A 21,902-nucleotide genomic window follows, 5' to 3' on the forward strand; every position below is an offset into this window, starting at 1 on the left:
AGCAGCCAGAAATCTTTACAAACATCAATCTGATTACATTCCAGGCCCTTCTGTCTGCCGCCTGCCCTCCAGTGTCCTGCAATGTCCTGCATGACCTGTTCTCCCTTCCTGCCTCCATGCCCATCCCTCTGCCCCGCACTCGGAGCGGTCCCTCAAGCAGCCTGCTCCTGCCCCAGGACTGTGCAGTGCGGTTCCCTCTGGGTTTTCGCTTGGCTGGCCCTTTTCTTCATTCAGGTTTGGGTTCTACTACCCCCTCCCCAAGGAGGCCCACCTGAAGCAGCTTTCAGTCACGGCCCAGTTACATCGCCCTGTGATGCTGCCCTCCCAGTGCTCTTAGAAATCGCCCTGCTCTTGGCCTTGCTTGCTTGTCCATTACCTGCCTTCCCTGCTGGATTGTCAATGCCATAAGGCAAGGACCATGTTTTTGTCATTCACAACCTAAAGGGGGCCTGTCTTAGGAGGTAGGTGGTAATCCACCGAAGTGTGTTGAGTGAATGCATGACTGAGATAGAGCATTGCTGAACCCAAACGCACGCGCCTGAAATAGGAACGGCCATGTGTCGGGTGTGGGGCAGGACTCTAAGGGCATGTTGGGGCCTCCTGGGAGCTCCTGGGTTCACTCACACCATACCGGCAGGCCCAGCTGAGTGGGTCAGGGCTAGGGCCATATTTGGACCCACACCCTTTGCTCTTGATGGGATTAGGCTCTTCCCTAGCTGCTCCCAGCCTTGTACAGAGAGGAACTCCTATATCTACTTGCCTGGATTTACTGTGGTTCCGCACTCTGCAGCTCCTACCTCTAAACCTTTGTCTTGGACATTCTGCTGCCTGGAATGTGTCCTCTGTCTGCCAAGACAATTCTTCACCACCCTTAGGGGGCAGCCAGACACCCCCTCTCAGCCCCAAAGCCCTCTCCCTACCACATAACAGCCACACCGCACATTGCTGGACTGCACCCTTAGCCCAGTATAATGAATGTGCTGCACCCTTAGCCCAGTATAATGAATGCCTATTAGCAGCACCTCGGCAGCTTAAGGAGTTGACCAGAGGCCTGGCCAGAGGTCAGAACAATGGGGGCTGGGCAAGAGGTCAATGAGATAAGTCAGCAGATAAGGGGTCATTCAGGTCTAAAGAAGCCCAGAGATGGGAAAGGGCTAACTCTAGCCCGAGAGATAAGGGCTTAGTTAACTGGTTAGTTAGTTAGATAGCAGGTTAGTTGGCTCACTCATTTGTTAGCTCCGTCCATTTGTTGAGCACAACTATGTTTAAGCTGGGAGCCCCAAGGGAGGACTGACCAGGCCGGTCTCAGGCAGGAGGGGGAAAAGCGTATTTGGTTCTCACCCTGGACCAGGGATCAGCCACCCATAGGCCCCACACCAAGAGTTAGGTTTGTCACAGGTTTTTGTACAGCCCGTGAGCTAAGAATGAGTTTTACGTTTTCTCATGGTTAGAACAAAAGCAGAAAAATATTTCGTGACACATGAAAATGACGTGAACTCCATGAATAACATTTTATTGGAACACAGCCATGCCAGTTCTATGCACTGTCGAATGGCAACTGAATGGTTGCAATAGCCACTAAATGGCCTGCAGAGCCTACAGGATTTCCCATTTGGTCCTTTACAGAAAAGATTTGCTGCTCACAGCCCTAGTCTCTCCACTCATCATCCAGCTGGCTGTGAGCACGTCATCTCTGCTGCCAAAAAGCTCAGTTTCCCCATTTGTAAAGTGGGGCGGAGAGCACGCCTCTCAGAGAAGGGTAGTGAGGATGCCAGGGTTCTCAGTCTGTCACTGGGTAATGTGATTGTCCCCTGCTCACCCTTCCTTTACTTCAATAGGTAGGAACTGAGCACTCACTTATTCTGTGCCGGGCACAGGGTTGGCCTGATGCCCAAGACCTGCCCTCAAGGGAAACACACCAGGGGGCATGGAGACCATTTAGCTGAGGGGTTACAGAGGAAGGACAGGGAACCTGGCTTGGAGCGCATAGCAGCCTCCCGGAGGAAGTGATACCTAAGTTAAATCTTAAAATAAGTAGAAATCTGCTAGGAAGGAAGGAGCAGGGGAAAACCTTGTGGGTGTAGGGAACAGCTTTTAGCAAAGATACTGAGAGGCTGAGAAAGGGTAGCAGGTCTATACCTGGTGGGGGTGGTACGGAGCCAGGTAATGGGGGGCTTTAGGCCATCAGAGGTCACCCCTCATTGCCAGCCCCACCCCTCCCCTCCCTGGGTTTGGCTCCCCAAGCGCATACCTGGCAGGTTGATGTAGGATGTTGAGGGCAGGGAAGGGGGCATCCTTAGGAACCCCACTCTTGGGGCCTTGGCACAGCCAGTGGTGCCACTGGAAGCGGAGGAGCCAGATGGTGGGCCGGGACCTGGAGGTTCAGCACAGCAGGACGGGGGGCTGTTGGGGCTGCTGCAATGCCAGGGCTGGGGTTGGGGCCTGTTCCTGCCCCTGGCCCCAGGCAGCCGGGGAGTCCAGGGACCAGGCAGGCTGCCACAGGAGGGGAGCTGGCAACAAAGGCCTATTCTTCAGGGTTTAAAAAAGTCTTAAAACCCATCCAACTTTTCTTCGTTAGATGCTCCAGGATATATCCCCGTCAGAGGCTGCTGGAGATATGGGGTGATAAAGGCCTGATTTGTGAAGACTTAATTATGGCCCGGAGACCTCAGTGTAAACAATCGGAGAGTGTTTGTTCTACTGCCTCCTCTCAGTGCTAATAAGGAGCACAAGCCAAGTGCTGAGTAGTGGGACCGGGTGACCCTGGGCTCTTGGGCTCCCTGTGCCAGGTCCCTGTGGGGCCGTCCCCAAGGAGAGAGGGGGCCAGGCCGAGTGTGGTGTGCATTCCTGCAGTGTGGCCTCCTGGCTTTGGGTCCTGGCGCCACAGCCTCCTGACCACATGGCCTCAGGCTGCTCATCTATAAGTGACAATGATGGTCCTTGAGCAGTAAAGGAGATGCCTGGCCCATAGCAAGTGCTCGGGAAATGTTGGACAGGAGTTTTGGTGGGGTCCTGAACTTTAACCCTGGCCTCCCTAGGAGGAACCATTTGGATTCTCAGCTCCATCCCAGGCCAGCTGGATGAGATGAGAGGTGGTCTTGAGTTCGGCCTCTCAGCAGCTCTGCCCACAATCGACCTCAGGCGCAGGGTGTTCACAGGGTGCTCCTCTTATGGGCCTTTCACCCCCAGTGAATCGAGGTGGTCTCAAGGTGGCAGTCTGGGGACTGCCCTGTGTATGCTCCCTGGCAGCCCCCCTCATGGCTGCCTCCCGTGCTCTGGGCTCTGCATGACTATGCCTCCCGAGGGGTCACCGGCTGAGGGAAGTTCACTCCTCAAGCTGTGCCCCCTGAGGGGGTGGAGCCCAGGTACTTGCAAGGCACAGCTCAGCTTCATGTGGGAGAGCAGCTTTACTCGGGTGCAGGATGTGCTTGGGAGGACAGAGATGGTGCCCCCCAAACACACACAAACGCGTGCTCCCCCAGAGAAACCCTCATGCTCACTTACACGTGCTCACATCCCACATGATTTCACACAAGGGCACTCCGCAGGCCGGGCCAAGCCCCCACTGCCTCAGTGTCCAGGAAGCTGCAGCTCTGCTCCTGGTGGAACCACGTGCCTGTGTGTGCGTGCGTGCGTGCGTGCGTGTGTGTGTGTGTGTGTGTGTGTGTGTGTGTGTACTATGGGCCAGTGCGGTGCTGCCCGTGAGTGCCTGTGTCAAATGCCAATACACTTGGGAGGAAGTAGGAAGAATGGGGTCCTCTGTCTGAGGCAGGAAGAAGACACAGTGACTGCTCCAGGTCACTCCAGCGAGATCCAGCCCACCTTGGCCTTGAGCAGTGCTCACGCCAGAGGCTGCGTTTGAGGCGCTGGGGAAGCCTTGTCAGGGACCCCAGCTGCAGCACTATAGGAAGGACCACAGTTCACACCTCAGTGGGCCCTGCCCCCCCCTCACCCCTCCCCAGGGTGCAGAGTTCCCCTGTCCCTCCTTCTGTGGATGTCCCATGGTCTGGGGTGACCAGCCCGCCACTGGGCTTCCAGCTGAGACCAGCAAGCCATTTTGAACTGTGATGAGAAGAGGAAGTTTTTTCTGTGGCCCCAAAACAGAAACAGGAAGCTGGGAGGGGGTATATGGACAGGGAACGGGAAGGGGGACGCGAGCACAAGGCACATGCATCCAGAGCACCCCAGCCTTCCTGGGCCCGGCCCCAGCAGCCTAGTCTGGGTATCTCTGCCTGGCCCCAATGCTGTCAGCCTCCTCTGCCCAGCTACACCAACCCCAAGGGTAGACTCCTGAGGGTTTCTCAAATGCTGGCTAATTGCAGCCTGGGTGTGTTCAATTGTTTAGGCTTATCTGGTTCTGATCCAGGGGGATCCGTGGGTCTGTTCAAATCTCGTGTGTGGCCACACCATCTCTCCCTGGCCCTGAGTGTTGCTACGTGGCACTCTCCACAGGGCTGGCCTGCCTATCCTCGACCTACCATGTCTGAGTGACCACCCAACCACTCTCCTGACCAAGCACTTGACAGGCCACCTCCCTGGCTGTGAGTGTGGTGACTCCCAGCCCTGACTCTATTTTCCCAGCTGCCTTGAGGGAGTGGAAGGTCCCCAAACCCACCCTCACTTGTCCTGTAAGCCGGGGCTCTATCCTCACACCGTGTCTTTGGCCATGCATGTCTCTGCCTGGTGCTTTAGTCTCCCCTCTCCTGGGAGGTGGGATGGGAGATGGAATGTCTAAGAATCAGTTAGGGTCCCTAGCCTTCTGTGGCTCTGAACAGAGGGACGGACGGCAGGGTGCAGAATCACGCACCAACCACCAGAAATGGGAAATGTCTGCCCGGCTCAGGCGGGCCCGGGGCTGGGGTGGGGGATGTGGAAGACAAGAGAGCAGCGTTCACTCAGGGAAAGCATGGCCTGCTGTTCCGCCCGGGGTTTGGAGGCTCCTGCAGGAAGAGTCTGGGGCGAGTGGGCGGGAGGGGGAGGTGGGAGCCAAGGGGCCAGAGAGGCAGATGTCACCAATTTCAGTTCTGCCCCTGGCTGGCCTGAGGCAGCTTGGGACTTCCCAGAGTGGAAGGACAGGCTGGGGATCCAGGCCACTTGGGGGCAGGGCTGGGCCTTGAGGACCCCTTCCCCACCCCAGCTGAGTACTATTTGTAGTGGAGGCAGCGGAAGTTCTGGAGGTCCAGGGGAGGCTGGGTGTGCCTTCCTGGGGCCCCCCTTCTTTCTCCCTGAACCTCCCGCGAGTCGGCCCCAGTCCAAGATTAGGGCAACAAAGGAGTTTCTTGGACTTTATGTCCCCATAGATGAAGGCATTAAGGTACAGCTGCCCCGAAGAGGCATCTGAGAGAGATTTCCAGGACAAGGGTACAGAGTGTCAAGTCGACACCTCTCCCTGTGCTGAAGGATGAGGCGGAAACCACAAGAACACCCCAACATGACTCCATCTCAGCTCCTTGCATTCATCAAGGAAAGTGGGGAGCAGGGGCGGGGGTGGGCAGGCGGTGAAACCCCCTGCCTCGGCCTCAGCCCACACCACCACCACCCCCCCCAGCCACCAGCCAGGCGGGCGGTCAGCACCAGTGCCAGCAGGGAACTTGGCCCCCGGGTGGGGAGCACATCTGACTGGACCGTGTTCTTGGGAGATCAGTTGTGAAACTTGCTTCAAACCCCCAAACCACAAAAACGGCCGATTTTCCTAGCCCTGTTCTCACGTTTCTCAGATCAGCCGAGGAGTCTTCAGTATTTCCATCCGAGAGACGCCAGGCCAGCCGCCAGCCCCCAGGGGACAAGAAAATGGTGCTCAGAGACCTGGGTGCTGCGGAAACCCTTTGGCATTTGCCCCAAGCACACGGGTCCGGCCCGTGTGCAATGTGGGGTCTGGGAAAGGCAAGGCCTGGGCCTAATAAAGGAAACTGGAAATCAGGACAGAGGGACCTAGAAACTGCTAGGGCTGCATCGGAAGGAGAATTCGAGAATACCCTTCTAGGGAAAAGATTGGCTGGAGGAGGGTCAGACTACTGGTAACCAGGGAAATGTCCTTCCATTTGAAAAAAGGTCCCAGAGGCATCCACTCATGTCTTCCCCCATGCCTGATGCATAGGGCTCATGGCCCTAGCGCTCTCTGGTTCAGGGACCAGGATAGCAGAAAAGCAAGCTCTGACCCAGCAAGGACTGATACGGAGACCTGCGGAGCTGAGCAGAGCCCTGAAGAGGGGCTCGCTGCTTTTCTCAGCTGAGTCACGATGGTGGTGAAAGCCATCTTAAAAAGAGAGAAGCTGCCCGCCCGTAGGTGCTTTGGATGACGAACTGCCTGGAAGCCTCAAAGCCTCGTTCTCTGCTGAGAGTAATGCAGGCCTGCCTCTGCACCCCACTTCTGGCTTCCTCTGGCCAGGTGTCTTACCCACCCCTGCCCCCAGAGGAAGCCAGGTGAGGCCTGTCGGTGCTGCTGCCCCCCCTCTCCTCCTGCCTCCTGCCCTACCCCCCACTCTGCCTGAGGGCCCACCCTCTCCATGGCCTGCTGTCCCTCTCCTAGGCCCCCTCCTCACCCCATCCACTACCATGACTGCCTATTTCCAGCGGGAGCCTCCTTGAGCCTGGAACAGAAACCCTGACCTGGATTAACTTCAGCAGTGATTCCAAAAGTAAAATGTTGCTGAGTAGAAATACCAAGCTTTCGCTTCATGAATGCTCATCCAATTCATTCCCTACATTATCACTATTCTCTAAAATGCCACCTAAGAGTTGATGAATGCCATGCCACCTGTGCTAACAGGAGGTGCTAGCTAATACTGGCTGTGACGCTATGCATTTGGTCCTAAAAGCTACTTGTTATAATACTTTGAGACCACTGCCAGGGCCCAAAGAAGCCTGCTTGGGGAGACTGTGACTTGGGGAGCGTTCCCTGAAGCCAATGCCAGGACGACAGGATACAGGCCCACACAAAGAGGAGATCCCACCTGAGGGGTAGGGTTGCGGGCCCACATGAGCCGCAGACAGCGGTACCCACCAGCTGATGAGATGCAGTAAACCCATAGGAGACGGTGGGCGTGTGTGTGTGTGTGTGTGTGTGTGTGTGTTGGGTCTTTCTGTGTCTCTCTGTGTATTTAGCTTTTCAAGTCCTTGTCTGCGAGTCCATCTGAGTGTCTATATGAGGGTTTCCATGTAGTATCTGTGGATGTGTTTGTGTGTTTTTTTGTTTTTTTGTTTGCACCTGGGTGTCCACGTCTCTGGGTGTGTTTATATGTCTGTTCATTCAACCACTGTCTGGTATGGCCAGGTCCCAGGCCAGGTACTGAGCGGGTGGTAGAAGACTCAGTCCCTGTCTCATCACGTCCAGTATGGTGGGATGTGAGCAGTAAACAAAAACAAAAAATAACTCTCTCAGGAAAGTGTAGTCCCAGTGGGGACAGGGGAACCCATGCCATGTGGAGACCAGGAACCTGAAGGGGACCCTCGATACTCTGAGGAAATGACACGAATGCCAAGTGAGCTGGGATGTGGGAGAGTAAGCCAGGGGCAGGAAAAGTTTCCAGGTAGAGGGAACAGCATGAAGTTGGGCCCCTGAGGAAGGGAAAGGGGACCAGGGTGGCAGGAGCAAAGAAAGCTGAGGGGCAGCGGGAGGTGAGGGGTGAGGCAGACCTGGAGGCCCTGGTGACCCATGGTGAGCTGATCCTGAGAACGAGGGAGGGCTTGGTGAGCAAAGTGGCCAGTTACATGGCTGTTTAACAAGGCCACTCCATCTGCCGAACGCAGAATGGGCTGCTGGGCACCTGGGACAAGGCTTGAGAAGCCATCCAATCAGGAGCAATGGTGGCCAAGGCATGGCGGTGGGTGTGCGAAGGCAGTGGAAGGATGAGGTGCAAGGCTTGGCCATGGGGGAAGTGTGCAAGGGTCAACAAGACTCCATATGTGGGTGCACAAGTGTGAGTGTGCACACAAAGGTGTGCATACACCTGGGAGTGGCTGGGCCCTAGCCCTCTGCCCTCTCCGCTCTCCTACTTCGCACCCGTATCCCCCACCGCCTAGCCACAGACATGACAGTGACGGTAAGGAAGGCTCAGTGTCGCAACTGCATTTCCTCTCGAACCCAGGGCCGCCAGAGATTAGCTGAGAGCCCCGTGTGCACCGGGCGATAACGCCCCCCACTCCCCCGTTTCCTAATCTGATTCATTTCCAACTGATAACGGGATGAGGGCCCGTGGGCAACTAAGAAATGCCCCGGTAGGTCCTGCCAAGGCTACGGCCCAGGCACAGCAGGTGCTCTGGACAGCAGAAACTGAAGACAATCAGCGAAGGGAGTGAACATGGGGGGAGACAGAGTCAGAGAGACAGAGACAGAGACAGAGGGAGATAGAAACAGGGAGATAGAGACAAACACAGACAGAGAGGAGCCAAGGTCGGGGTGGGTGATGGGAATGATAAAGAGAGAGAAAAATGCAGAAAGCAACAGAAAGACAGATTGACAGGTGTATAAATATATACATAGACGGGCTGGGGGCCTGGGGGCTGGAGGGAGAAGAACTAGCAGAGGCTGAGCGAAAGACGGAGCGAAGAGGTAAACCAAGGTCAAGAGAGATGGGGAGCGTAAACAAGGAGCGCACAGGCAGAGACTGAGAGAGAGCGTGGTGGAGGAAGAGGCTGGGTGACCTGGCCGTCCCCGGGCACTGCCCATGAGGCCGGCACACAGTGGGTCAGGACAGGCTGCTGGTCTTGCTGACTCCACCTCTGCCAGGCATAGGATCCAGCTGGGACCAGAGAGGCAGAAGCAGCAGCCCCGGCACGCCCAGCACCACACACTCATTCCTGCCACCGGCCAGGGAGCCCCGACCCTCAGAGCCTCCAGAGGAGCACACTGGGGCTGTGGGCCACACAGCTGGGGGGCTGATGGAACCATGCTCCCTGTCCACAGAGCTCACCGAAAGAGAGGCTTCACCAGGGCAAAAGGGACAGAGTAGCCCCTCAGGGTTTCTTTGTGTCCTGATGGGGTCTGGCAGGGCTGGATAGTCAAGGTGGGGAAGGCATGGCACAACCCAGAGGGAGGTGGCAGGGACTACGGGAGCAGGAGGCCGCAGCCCTCCCTTCTGTTCCTCTCCCGGGCCGAGCACTCCTCTGGGGTTACAGTTTGGGCTCATGCTCGGTCATGCTCGGAGAAGGGAAGCAGGGCTGTAGGAGCGCGGGTGGCCTGGCCACTCCCTTGCTCCCTGCTCCAGTGTCCCTCACGAGACAGAAGGGAGCAAACAGAAAAGAGCAGACAGCTGCCCACTGAGGGGTATCAGGCGCTAGGCAGGCTCGCACAGGCTACTGGGTTCAGGCTTTCTTTCCGGGAGGAATGGGGTTCCTCGGAGCACCCAGACCAGGGACGGAGGGCTTCCCACAGGGAAAGGGCAGTGGGCCCTGACTCCGGGCCTGGAGGAGGACCAGAGGAGCAGGAGTCTCACGGCGGGAACTTCGGGAGCAGGTGCAGGACAGGCAGTGTCTGGAGCTAATGAGAGGCAAGGAGCGCATCACCAGGCCCTGGTGGACTTCACGCCGAGGGCAGAGCGGAGCTCTGGAGGTTCCCAAACAGGAGGCCCACGGTCTCATGGGTGTTCTAGTAAGTCGCTCCATCCCCAGGGCCCCCAGGCCTGACCCATGAAGGACAGCAGCAGACAGCAGACAGCCTCGCTGGGGTCCCTCTGGCCCAGGCCTTCTGACCAGAGAAGGCTCACCTCGCCCCCTCCTGGGGTAGGGCAGCTGCCCTCTGATTTGCTATGCCTGTCCTGGTGCCCTGACTGCCGCGACCACAGGAAACGCCGCCCCAGCACAGCACTTCCCTTTTCTGAAATCTGCCCCCAGCAGCCTGGTGGCCAGGGTAGGCAGACTTCCCGCTGCCCCCACCCCGGGCTCTTCCCACCGGTCACAAGTGGTTTGTTCCTGAGCTTCCCTGGGCAGAGGTGACCTTCTTGCCTCAACCACAGATCAGTTATTTATCAGAACAGGAAAGATGGCACCAGAGATATGTCCTCACCACCCTCAGGAGGGCCTGGCCTGCTCCAACGACCACACGCCTGCTCCCCACATCACACGGGGCCTGCTCTCCACATCACACAGGCATGTGTCGCTGGCGCGTGCAGGCTGCCCTGGGGAAGGAACCACGCAGGAGGCCCATGGGCAGGTAGGACAGACGGTGGCGATGCAGCCTGGCTCTGTGTGGGAGCTGTGAACCGTGGAAGCATCTGGTGTTCTTCAGGTCCAGTGAGGCTTACCTTTCCTCCAGGAACCCCCGCAGCCTATGGCAGGTCCTAGGGCTCCTCTGTCCTTCCACCCCATTGCAGAGATAGGGCTCAGCCCCTGGGGAGTCAGGACCCACTTTGAGAAAGTGAAGAAGCAACCATCAGAGTTTCTCAACTGTGGCATTGTTGACATTTTAGGCCGGATAGTTGATTCTGGGTGGCTGAGGGCTTTTCTGTGCATTACGGAATATTGAGCAGTGCCCCTGGCCTCTATCCACTAAATGCCAGTGACTTTGCACCACCAGTCACGACCACCAAAAATGTCTCTAGACATGGCCAAATGTCCCCTGGGAGGGCAAAATTGTCCCAGGTCAAGAACCATTGATCTAGGTTCAGAAGGCCCTGGCTCCCATGGCTAGAAAATGCCAGGGCTCCGCTGAGCTGGTTTATGGTTTTGTGTTAGAAGGTCATGGACTGAAGAGACTGCACCTGGTCAGAATCTGGGTTCTTGGGAGTTGGAGGGTGTACTTGTCTGAGGGATCTGTACAAAATCCCCTCTGGGATTTTGGGCATAACTGTATCCCAGAACCTGGAGCAAGAATGGGGAGCCCCTGGGACTGGAAGGGAGATGATGAAGCCGGGAGATTTCATTCAAGAGAAAGTCAAGGAGATGTACTGTGGGGCATGAATTTAGGGTCATAGAGAGACTGGGAAAGGCTTCAGGATCAGGGCAGAACACAGGGACAGGAAATGTGTCCTATAAACTCCCTGAGGTGCTGAACTGGACTGACCTTGGTACATAAAACCCAAGGCTGAAAGGATTGCCCCATACAAAGGCGACTTATAAAGCTGACCCAAGAAGGCACAATGAAGATTTCCATCCTCCTGGGGTAGGAAAAAGAATCTCCTTTGAGAAACCAAACCCTAGCTAGAGCCATGAATAAATATGGGATTCAAATTTATGTAATCCAGGGGTTCTAGAGCCTCGAATCTAGAAATTAACACAAACACTATTATAGAATTTTTCCACTCGCTTTACATGGACACTTCCACAGCCCAGGAGAATTACTACAGGAAAAAAAAACAAAATCCCTGATGAAGATGAGCTCACGTAATTATTAATGATCCAAAAAAGCAAGCCATGACATTAGCAAGAGATCTTAGATCTACAAAAATATTAGGACAATTTGAAAAAGAGTGCATAATAAATATATTTAAAATTATTAAGGAGATAGAAGAGGGAGTGGAAGACATAATAAAAGTATTATTTAAAAATAAAGAACAGGGCTGGCCGAGTGGCTCAGTTGGTTAAGAGTGGGAGCTCTGAGCAATAGCGGTTCGAGTCCCTGCCCGAGCTGAGCTGCCGCTGAGCTGCCAACAGGTGGCAGGATGGCTCAGCTATAAAAAAAAATAAAAAATAAAGAACAGATAGATCTCAAAGGAAATCAAAAAGTCACTGCAGAATACAATAAAAGCTCAGTGGATGGATTGTATAGCAAATTAGTTATGGTGGAAGGAGATTACAAAGCTGGACAACATCTGAGGAAATTTCATGAAATGCAGCACAGAGATACAGAAACAAGGAAAATATGAGAAGCTGAGGCTCTTGTAGGATATAATGAGATGGTCCAAGATGGTCCAACATGCATATAATGGGAGAACGAGATAATTTCAAGACCTAATGGTTGAGAAATTTTCAGAACTAAGGCATGAGTCTTCACAACAAAAATGCACAGAATCCTAAGAAAGATAAATAAAAACAAATTCATACCATAGTAAAACTACAAAACATTAAAGACAATCTTAAAACTACCAGAAAGAAATGAGGAATTACCACAAAGGAATGATAATTAGATTGACAACAGACTTCTCATCAGCAGCAAATGGATGCCAGAAGACTAGAGAACCATATATTCCAGATGCTCAGGAAAATAACTTTCCACCAAGAACCCTACACTCCACCAAACTAGAGCAGAATAAAGAACTGAGGGACAGAGGAGTAGGCTCAAGGCAGGATCTGTGATGAGAAAGTAGCATTCATTAGGTCAGGAGTAGGACTGACGGTCTTCAAAACCAGTCATGGATGGTAAGGCAGGATGGGGAAGTGGGCCAGTCTGGTCTTCTGGAGGGTGGCTTCATTTCGGATGGACACTTGCGACAGGAAAGTGGTGAAAGAAAGCCAAGGTCAGAAACTGAGATGTGCTTTCCAAAGAAGAACAAGACGAAGTGGCATGAAATCCAGCAATTCGGCCCTGTGGTCCTGACAGGGTCATGAGAACAGGGTCAAAAGCCACAAGTGACTCCTTTAACTCTGGAACCACACTGGCTTCTGGGCACAGCCACACCTTCCCTATTTCTCCACCTTATGTGTTCTTTCTGCTCCACTCCGGTAGATGCTACCTCTTCAGTGTTTTCATCCTGATGCCTCACCAGATGTGACTTCTCTACCCTAGGAACTCCCCTAGGAGCTATCTTAGGTTGTTTTTATCCGGACTCCGGTGCTCTCTTTCCCTATGAGGCACCTGGATCAGTGGAACCTCACCTGTGTTTCCCACACAAACCTTCCATCACTTCCTAGTGGGCAGCCAGGAAGCATGCACAGTTCACTCATCAGAGTCCGTCCATAGGCTCAGCTGCACCCCAGCTGCCCTTGGTCAGGGCAAGGCTGCCATGGAGCTCGAGAACCAGAATGCCACCACTGCCCTAGCCACTGTGAGAAACTCCCATCTCAGTGTCTGAGACAAGGGGTCCTGTGGCTCTGCCTGGAGCACAGAGGGTAATGAGTCAGCCATCCATTATGGTGGAGTCGAGCTGTCATCTCTTCCTGTTATCCTCAGCCCATCCTCCAGGAAGATGTGGGGGAAAGTCCTAAGTCTCCACATATGCGTCTTCGAAAGCAAGAATTCTCCACCCGTAGTGAGGCCCAGCACAGCTTCCCTGCCTGGAGCTGGAGCTGGCAACACACAGCTGGGGACAGATACCCACCCACTCAGATCTGGGGACCAGACACAGCCATCCACATGGTGGGTGTGGCCTGCGTCTTGGAACCACTGCTCCCTGGCTTCTCAAGCACTCCAAACCTGTCCCTACCTCAGGGCCTTTGCATTTGCTATTCCCTCTGCCTGGAACACCCTTCCCCCTTCTAGTCATTTTGTCTGCTTGTTCAAATCTTGGCTCAGCTATCCTCCCAGGGAGCCCTTCCTTGACCCCCTTAGCTAAAGCCCCCCACAGACATTCTCACCTCCATCACCACTCTGATTCAGGGCCTTTATCAAAAACTGAAAGTACCCACTTTCTTATTTGTTTACTGGTTGATTCCTGTCTCCTCGCATAATGTCAGCTCTCTGAGGTCAGGGAAAATAAGCCTGTCCCACTCGCCACTATGTTCCCAGTACCTGGCACAGCACAGAGCACACATTAGGAACTCAATATTGATGCTTGGGGGTGGGGGGTAAGTGACGTTGGAAGCCCAGAGGGTGGTGGGGGTGGACAATGCCAGCCTCTGACTCCAAGCCTCACCCACACTGACAGCTCCCCACCCCGCAGGGCTCACTCAGCCCCATCCTCTCAGCTGTTCCTGGGCCAGGCCTTGGATGGAGGGCTGGGCTTCACTCTCCTTATAGTTGGACCCCGGGCTCAGACAGCTCCAAGTTCACGTCCTGGCACTGTCAGTTATTTCGCTCTGGGACCCTGAGCAGATCTCTGGGTTTTGGCTTCCTCATCTGTAACATGGGCCTGCCTGGCCCGGGTCCTGGGAAGATTCCTTGGAATAACTAGCAGACATCTTCATCACAGTTCGGTTCCTAATGGGTGCCCCAGGAGTATGGACCTTTGAGTCAGCCTCAGGGGGTCCAGCTGGAGGGCCTGCAGAATTTCCCAGAGGCTGGGCGTACGTTTCCCAGCAGCCGTTGGCGGGTGACTAAGGCCCTTCCCAGGAGCAGCCGCCCCCACAACCAGGAAGAACGGCAGGCGGGCACCCGCCTGGCATTGGAGACCACTTCCTATTTTCATCCCATCCTGGCTGTAAACATAACTCCTGCCCAGACAGGCTGGCCTGCATCTTTCAGAAGGGCCAGAGCCTGGGGCTGGGGGACTGTGGCCCACAGCTGACCAGGAGGAAGACTGCAGTCCAACCAGACCCCGGCATGGGGGCCTCTCCAGAGAAGGGGCGCCTCACCCTCAGCACCCCCGGGGCTGCATCCTCTTTGGCCCTGTACTGGGCAGAGTGCCATTCTCAGGGGTCCTAAAGGCCTTTACTATCTTTGTGTGTCCCGTTTCTTACTCCAAAGACCTAGTAGCTGTTGCCACTGCCACTGCTGAACCCCTGCTGGCAAAGAAGCCGAGGAGGCAGTGGCTGGTGCACAGTGGTGACTCTCACTGGGCAGGGATGCCAGTGGGCATGGACTGCCCTGCTCTATCCAGGAGGGCAGGGAGGCCGGCACAAGAAACATCATCACATGAGCTAGAGCCCGGCACCTGTTCCGCCCTCTGCCACCCTCTCGCTGCCATTCTGGGCCCCAGCCAGGGCGGGGGGAGAACAGGCTTGATGCTTTAGAATCCCACTGCCCACCATGCCTGACCTCTGGGAAAAGCCCCACAGGACGAGTGAAAACCAGCTCTCCTTAGGAACCCCCCACACCAGGGCCCCACTTGCCTTCAGCGCCCCTATCCCCTCTTACTCGTTGACAAATGGCCTATGAGGCATTCACAGGAATCTTGGGCATTTTACAGTAGAAGAATCCGCCTCCAGTGGTGGAATGTCAGGCAGACGCAGTGGGTCAGAGGTCTCCAGGGCCCTGTTCTGCAAGACGGGACCTCTGTCTCGGCCAGCTCGCAGGGTCCGGGAGAGGCCTGCTCCACGTCATGGAGCAGGTGGTGGGTCTTGGCCTAGGCCAGTAGAGCCCCAGTTCTGAGCACAAGTTGTAGGGACCCTTCTATATGACCTCCTGTGCTCCAAGCCAGGGGATGAGCAGGGTGCGGGCCCTGTAGGTCACCCCACGTCAGCCATGAAGGTATGTGTGGGGAATCAAAGACCAGGGCCTCTTTTGTGCCCACCCTTACCCCAGGGGGGGGTGGAGAGAGGCATTTGGCCCTGGAAGAGGCAAGAGGCCCCTCAAGCCAGTCCCAAGGAGGTGACAGCTTCTGCCCTAAAGGATGCAGGAGGTATGGACACATCCCCCAGGCCTCAGCATCTACTTGCCTAGCCCAAAATGTACCCTAAGCCTCTGAACCCTGCCCCACAGGACATGCCCCTGGAAGCCCCTGTTTCCCCTCTGAGTTTCTGCCGTCGGGCATTCAGGTGAGGACACCCTGCCCTCCCTGAACTCGATGTTCGGCCAAGTGGAGGCTGGGGAGCCTCAGGGATGGGGGAGGGGTTGTGTGGCCCCTAGGTCCTGCAGGACGATTTGGCTGGCTCTGCGAGTCTAGGTGCATGGTGGGGCGCGATGCGTGCGGCGAGGGTGGGCAGGGTCAGGGCATGATCTGTGTGGGTCTGTGGGCTGTGTCACTGTGCGGTATGTGGTGGCCGTGGGCCGTGTCAGTGTGGCCTGTGTGTCAGCGTAGGGTGTGTTGGTCTGTGTGTGTGTGGTGTGTGAGTGTGGACTGAATCGGTGGTTTATGTGGGTCTCTGTGTGTGATGTGTGCATGTGTGGTTTCTGTAGGCTGTGACATTGTAAGATGTGTGTCTCTACGTGGCGTGCGTGTTTATGTGTGTGGATGTGTCTGTGCGTGGTGTTTGTGTCTGTGTGCCTGTGTCAGAGCATGGGTCTGACAACTGGGCCGGGTGGTGAGGTGTCTTGTACAGATCCTGGGAGTCCACAGGGAGCACTAGGAACCCCAGGAATAATCATTAGAACCAGGAAGAGCCTAGGTTCCCCCTATGGGCCCACCAAGTCCCCAGCCCTCATGGAAGGCACAGGGTAGGGCAGGCACACCTCAGGGACAGGGGCTGTGGCACTATCTGCACTCCATCTATCTCCTTCCCTGCAGATGTTGCCCAAAGCTCCAGGGGCCCAGCAAACCCAGGTCACATTTGTTTCTCCACCAGCCAGGCATGGCCCTGGGCACCAGGCAGGGCGAGGAGCATGACTGAGACCCATACACAACCCACGACCTGCCTCTGCGCTTACCGTGGCCTGGGGCTACCAGCCCTGGGTTCAAGTCCCGCTCCATCTCCTGGGGGAACCGTGCGAGTCACTCACCTCTCTGAGGCTCAGTTCCCCGAGCCTGGGTTGGGTAATCAGAGAGCAGGCTTAGCCCAAGGTGGGCAAAGAGGGGTCCCTCGCCACATGTGACTACTACTGACTGTGGTTTTTGCCACCACCTCCTCTAGTCCAGGACCCCACGACTGGGTTGAGGCAGGCTGTTCCCACCTGACTGGCCCAGGTCCCAAGCATAGAAGAAACTGAGGCTCCCAGAAAACCCAGAAAACTGCATGGGGGAGGCAGGGGGCAGGGCAGAGGGGTGGCCCAGCGCACGGCTGCTACCAGGTGTGGGAAGTCCGCCTCAGAATGCCACAGTGGGGCTTCGTGGAACCCCCCACCCCACCCACTACCTCAGGGCTTTCTGTCCACATACCCACCGGCCCAGGCCTGGCCTGGCCCTCCTGGCTCCTGAGAGTACCCCAGGCAGGCAGATAAGCAGGGCCTTAGGAGTTCCCACAGTGGGTCAGGGGAGAACGAAGATTCTGCAACCATGGAGTCAGGCCCACCTGAGCCCACTTCCTGGCTGCTCCTCTGACCTGCCTCTCTGAGCCTCGGTTTCCTCATCTGCAGTGTGTTCTGCCCACCTCCACGCCCTCCTCACCTGCCTCTCCCATCTTAGTGGGCAACCCCTGTCCGTTCTGCTTCTCTGTTCCTCTCCTCCCTTCTCATTGCTGGAGTTTCTCAGCCCCTGCCCCTCCTGCTATGGCAGATCCAGACAGACGCAGGACAGAGGGCTGCTGGGGCTCATGGCCTTCATAATGCCCATGTGGGAAAGGGGTCTCCTCTTAGAAGCAGGAACCAGTGTGCAGACACTCTAGGAGCAAAGAAAGGCAGCCGGGAAGGGTCACATAGAGAGTGACCTGCTGGTCTTGTTGTCCTGGCCAGACCCTCTGGGGGGCAGAGTTTCATCGATATTCATCCAGGAGCCCAGGCCTCCCTAAATTGCATCCCAGGGTGGTTCAAGTGACAAGGCTCCCCGAGTCCACAGGGGACCTTAAGAAGACAATGTGTTAACCCTACCCCAAGCTGGAATAGGCTGGATGGGCAGGACAGGGTGGCCAAAACAGTAACTCTCTCGACTGAGCCAAAGGGATTGGGGCCCAGGGCACCCACTGGAGGCCTTCAAGCAACCCCTCCCTCATTCTCGGGTCAGGGCTGGCGGGACACAGGTTTGTCAGGGGGATGGCTGCAGGAAAGGGCCTATAGGGTAGAAGCCTTCAACCCCCGAGGCTTATGGGCTGATGCCTTGGCTGTGGGACCACTGTGGGTTATATGCCATCCCCAGCTGCACTCCTCCATCTTGGGGGTCCTTCTCAGCTAGTACCATGGCCCCGTGCATAGCCATTTGCAAGGGAGTGGGGTGTGGTGAGAAATGACGCCTGTGTAGACCTCAGACAGGAGACAGGAAGCCCAGGGTCCCATCCTTGATGGCCGGACCTCTCAAGGCCCCTAGGCTCCAGAAGGAAGCCTCCAAACCCTTCACTCACAGCCCTGCACTGCTTGGCATGTTCAGCTCCAGGGCCCAGCCTCTCCCCCGCGCCTGGCAGGGCCCCTCACTGAGCTGACTATCCACCTGCCCCAGGGGGCGGCCGCTGACTGTGGCCCTGAGTGTGGCGTGAAGGGAGGAGGCTGAACCCTGGCGACTGACGGCCTCATACTCCCTGCCCCTCACAGCCTGAGCTGGAGCCAGGGAGTCGCCCCTCATCCACCCCAGAGACCAGGACGAGGATTGGTGGAAAGACCCAGAGGTTCAGGGGTCACCGTGCGTCGTCGGATCAGAGGTCAAAGATCTGCTGACGGCAGCCTTGGAGGTATTGATCTGGTAGGGGAGGTAACAGAACTCTGTCCCTGACAAGGCCTGTGGGCACGGGCTGGTGGTCAGCACACTGGACTCAGCAGAGCCTACCCCCGAGCAGGCTACTTGGGATGAGGGGCCACAGAGTCCCCCTCTCATGGCCCCAGGTCCCTCTACAGGCAGGGAACTGATGGTCATACCACAAGTGATTTCAACGATCACCCTAAGGCTGCTGGTGCTGCGTGCATGGGCCTGTGTAGCCAGAGGGAACAACAGAGACCAGAAAGCCACGTGCTCCAGCCCCCAAGCGCTCACAGGCTGAGATGACAGGGCCTGGGGGAGTTGGGAACTGAGGAACCAATAAGCTCAACCTCTTCTTTGCCAGGACAGCAGGCTGAGGCCTGGACTGGCTTCCTGGGGGAGGGGTACACAGCTGCAGCGGCCCTCCAAGGCTGCCCCCAGCCTTACCTACTCTGGGGAAGGACCCCGGGTCACTCCAACATGACAGTGACCCTAGCGCCCCAGAGTCAGGCAGTCCCCCACCCCAGGACCCAATGCCCAGCTTACTTCTTTGGGATGTAGGCACAATGCCAGCTCCCTCCCACTCCAGAAAGATGTAGTGAGTGAATCCCTTACACTCATCCCCAGCCTCTGCCCTAAGCACTCCCAGAGGTAGCCAGACTCTCCCATTGTCCCTTTCTCTTCCCCTACACGTACGCCCACCAGTCCAGGCCGTGTCAAGCCTAGCCCAGAGTAGAGGAACTGCCATGATTGGGAAGGTGAAGAAGGGGCCACCTCCCCCAAATGAACTCACCCCAAACAGACTGAACCCAAAGGTGTTTCTCCATCCATCCTTGAGGTCGTCTGGGGAGAGAAAGTTGGGAGTTGGTGTGTGTGTGTGTGTGTGTGTGTGTGTGTGCGTGCCTGTGCATTCGTGCATGTGCATTTGCATGTGTGGACATCCATATGTTCAGTGCATAGGTTTGTATGCAGACATGTTATTTGTGGGTGCTCATGTGAACGTAGTACATGTGTGAACATTAGGTAGTGTGCATATATGAACTGTATGGTTATGTGCATACATGGGTGCATCGTGTTTGCATATAAGTGCATAGGTTTGTGTGTGCACATTATTTGTGGGTGTTTATGTGCACTTAGTACATGTGTGAACATTAGGTAGTGTGCATGTGTGAACTGTCTGATTATGTGCACACATGAGTGCATTGTGTTTGCGTGTACTTACATGTGTTTGGCCCCAGCTGAAGGCTAAGCTGGCCCCCTTCCAGGCGCTGACTGGAGAGACACTCCAGCTGTCCCTTGGAATGGCTTAATCGAGGCTTAGCCAGAAACCCTTACCAGTCCCTATGGCCCCAGCCCTGGCAGCTGTCCTAGAGTTGAGGGCTTCTGATCAGCCCTTGCCAAGCTGGCCATGTGGCCAGAGGGCAGCTCTGTCCGCTGGGAGGGCATGTGGTGGCCCCTGGCTCAGAGCAGACCTAGGCTCGAGGTCACTGGCGCTGAGGAAGAGGCACGTGGCCCACTGAGGCAAAGTCTGGAGCTCTCCTTGATGCCACCAGGGCTTGGCTGAGGCCTCCTACTAGCAGTGACCCCTGCTGGGAACATCAGGTACTGCAGACTGGCTCTAAGAGCCATTATCAGGCCCCCTTCACTGCAATGAGGTCCCTTCCGGCAGTGAGCCGTGGGTTGATATCTATGGTTTGCAACTGTACTCCAAAGAACCCCTTTGAGTCCCTCCACAGTCTCCCAAAAGCGATGCTCCCAGCTTCCCACCTTCCTCCTCAAAAGAACATAGCCTTTTCTTTTTTTAAAAGATTTTATTGGGGAACTGGAGAAGGGGAACAGTGTTGGGGAATTGGGGAAGGGGAACAGCCAAGTTGTTGTCCTTCAGTCTTAGTTGTGGAGAGCGCAGCTAGTTCAGCTCCAAGTCCAGTCGCCATCCAGCCGCCCATCGGCAGCTCAGCAGCAGCTCAGCTCTGGTGCAGCTCACTGGCCCATGTGGAAATCAAACCGGGGATCCTGTTGCTCAAAGCTTGTACTTTTTTTTTTTAATTGGGGAATTGGGGGAGGGGAACAGTGTTGGGAAATTGGGGAAGGGGACCAGCCAAATTGTTGCTCTTCAGTCTTAGTTGTGGAGGGCGCCAGTTGCCATCTGGCTGCCCGTCGGCAGCTTGTGGCCTCTAAGCTCAAGATGCTGTGTTCAATCTTAGTTGCAGGTGGGTGTAGCCACCATCTCATGCGGGAGTCGAACCAGCAGCCTTGTTGTTAAGAGTGCACGCTCTATCCACTGAGCTATCGGGTGGCAGCTCAGCTCAAGGTGCCAAGTTCAGTCTTAGTTGCAGGTGGGCATAGCCCACCATCAAACAGGCAGGCTTGCTGTTAGGAGCATGTGCTCTCACCAGCTGAACCATCCTGCCACCTGTTGGCAGCTCAGCTGCAGCTCAGCTCAGGCGCAGCATTACTGGCCCATGTGGGAATCGAACCAGTGGCCCCGTTGCTCAGAACTCACACTCTTAAGCTAATTCTTAACCAACTAAGCCACTCGGCCGGCCCAAGAACATTGCTTTTTTTTTTTTTAATTGGGGAGTTGGGGGGATGGGAACAGTGCTGGGGAATTGGAGGAAGGGGGACAGACAAGTTGCTGTCGTTTTTGTTCTTCAGTCTAGTTGTGGAGGACGTTGTTTCACTGGCCCAAGTTGGCACCATCATTGCGCTCTTCCCGGGCGAGGCAGACCAGTCACCGGCTTCTGGACGGCCACTCACCGCGGCTGCTGGCCGCTCATGCTGGCTGCTGGCCACACATGGTAGCCCATGGCAACCCACTGCCACAGGGGCTGCAGCCTACGCCGTCGCCGGCGACTCACGGCAGCCCAGCTCCAGGTCGAGCTGTTGTTCAGCATCTTAGCTGTAGAGGGCAGTGTCACTGGCCCTCATATGTGGGATCCGAACCCGGGCCCTCTGGTGTCCCAAGCCAGTTCTTAATCATCGCGCCACTTGGCCGGCCCCGAACATTGCTTTTAAGTGTTGGTTTTTTTGGAGACATTGCTCCAAAAATATTTTTAAATCTCTAGGCTAGATTTTGAAGTTTTAGTTCTAGGAGTTTGTTTATGAGTGTGTCTCAGTCAAATCTTTTAGAACAATTCATTGGGCTTTAACCCCATCATCTCCTGCCAGATGTATAATGTTACTTTAAGTAGGGTTCTGATATAAATACCTCTTGCAAACCAAAAGAGGCAATTAGGAGAGACAAGGTTCACCTTAGAGCTGGGCAGCCTTGGGGGTACCCTGGGGCCCAGCCCTTTGGCAGGGGCAGACGTCATGCCCTCCAGTAAAAGGGTATATATGCGAGAGGCTCCCAGGGGAGGTGCTGCCTCACCATTCACCTTGGCACGAGGAGACCCTGATAACAGGACATCTTCACCCAAGAGCCCACTGGCTTCCCCCGACCTCAGAGGGGGCAGGAAAGTTATGGCCTGTGTCTTCCTGCCATGTTGTTTCCCGCATTCTCCCACATGTCCCCAGTGTCCCTGTGTAACATGTGGAGCGTATAACAATGCCCCCATCCATACCTTGCAGTGTTTTCCTGAGGCCATTAAACGTGATGTGCTGGATTAAAACACGGTTCACAGGGGCATAAGCAGAGCCACGTGCTGTGGTCAGTGGCCCTGCCACCCTGGCCCC

Source organism: Hipposideros armiger, unplaced genomic scaffold, assembly GCF_001890085.2.
Source record: "Hipposideros armiger isolate ML-2016 unplaced genomic scaffold, ASM189008v1 scaffold_224, whole genome shotgun sequence".
NCBI classification, from domain to species: Eukaryota; Metazoa; Chordata; class Mammalia; order Chiroptera; family Hipposideridae; genus Hipposideros; species Hipposideros armiger.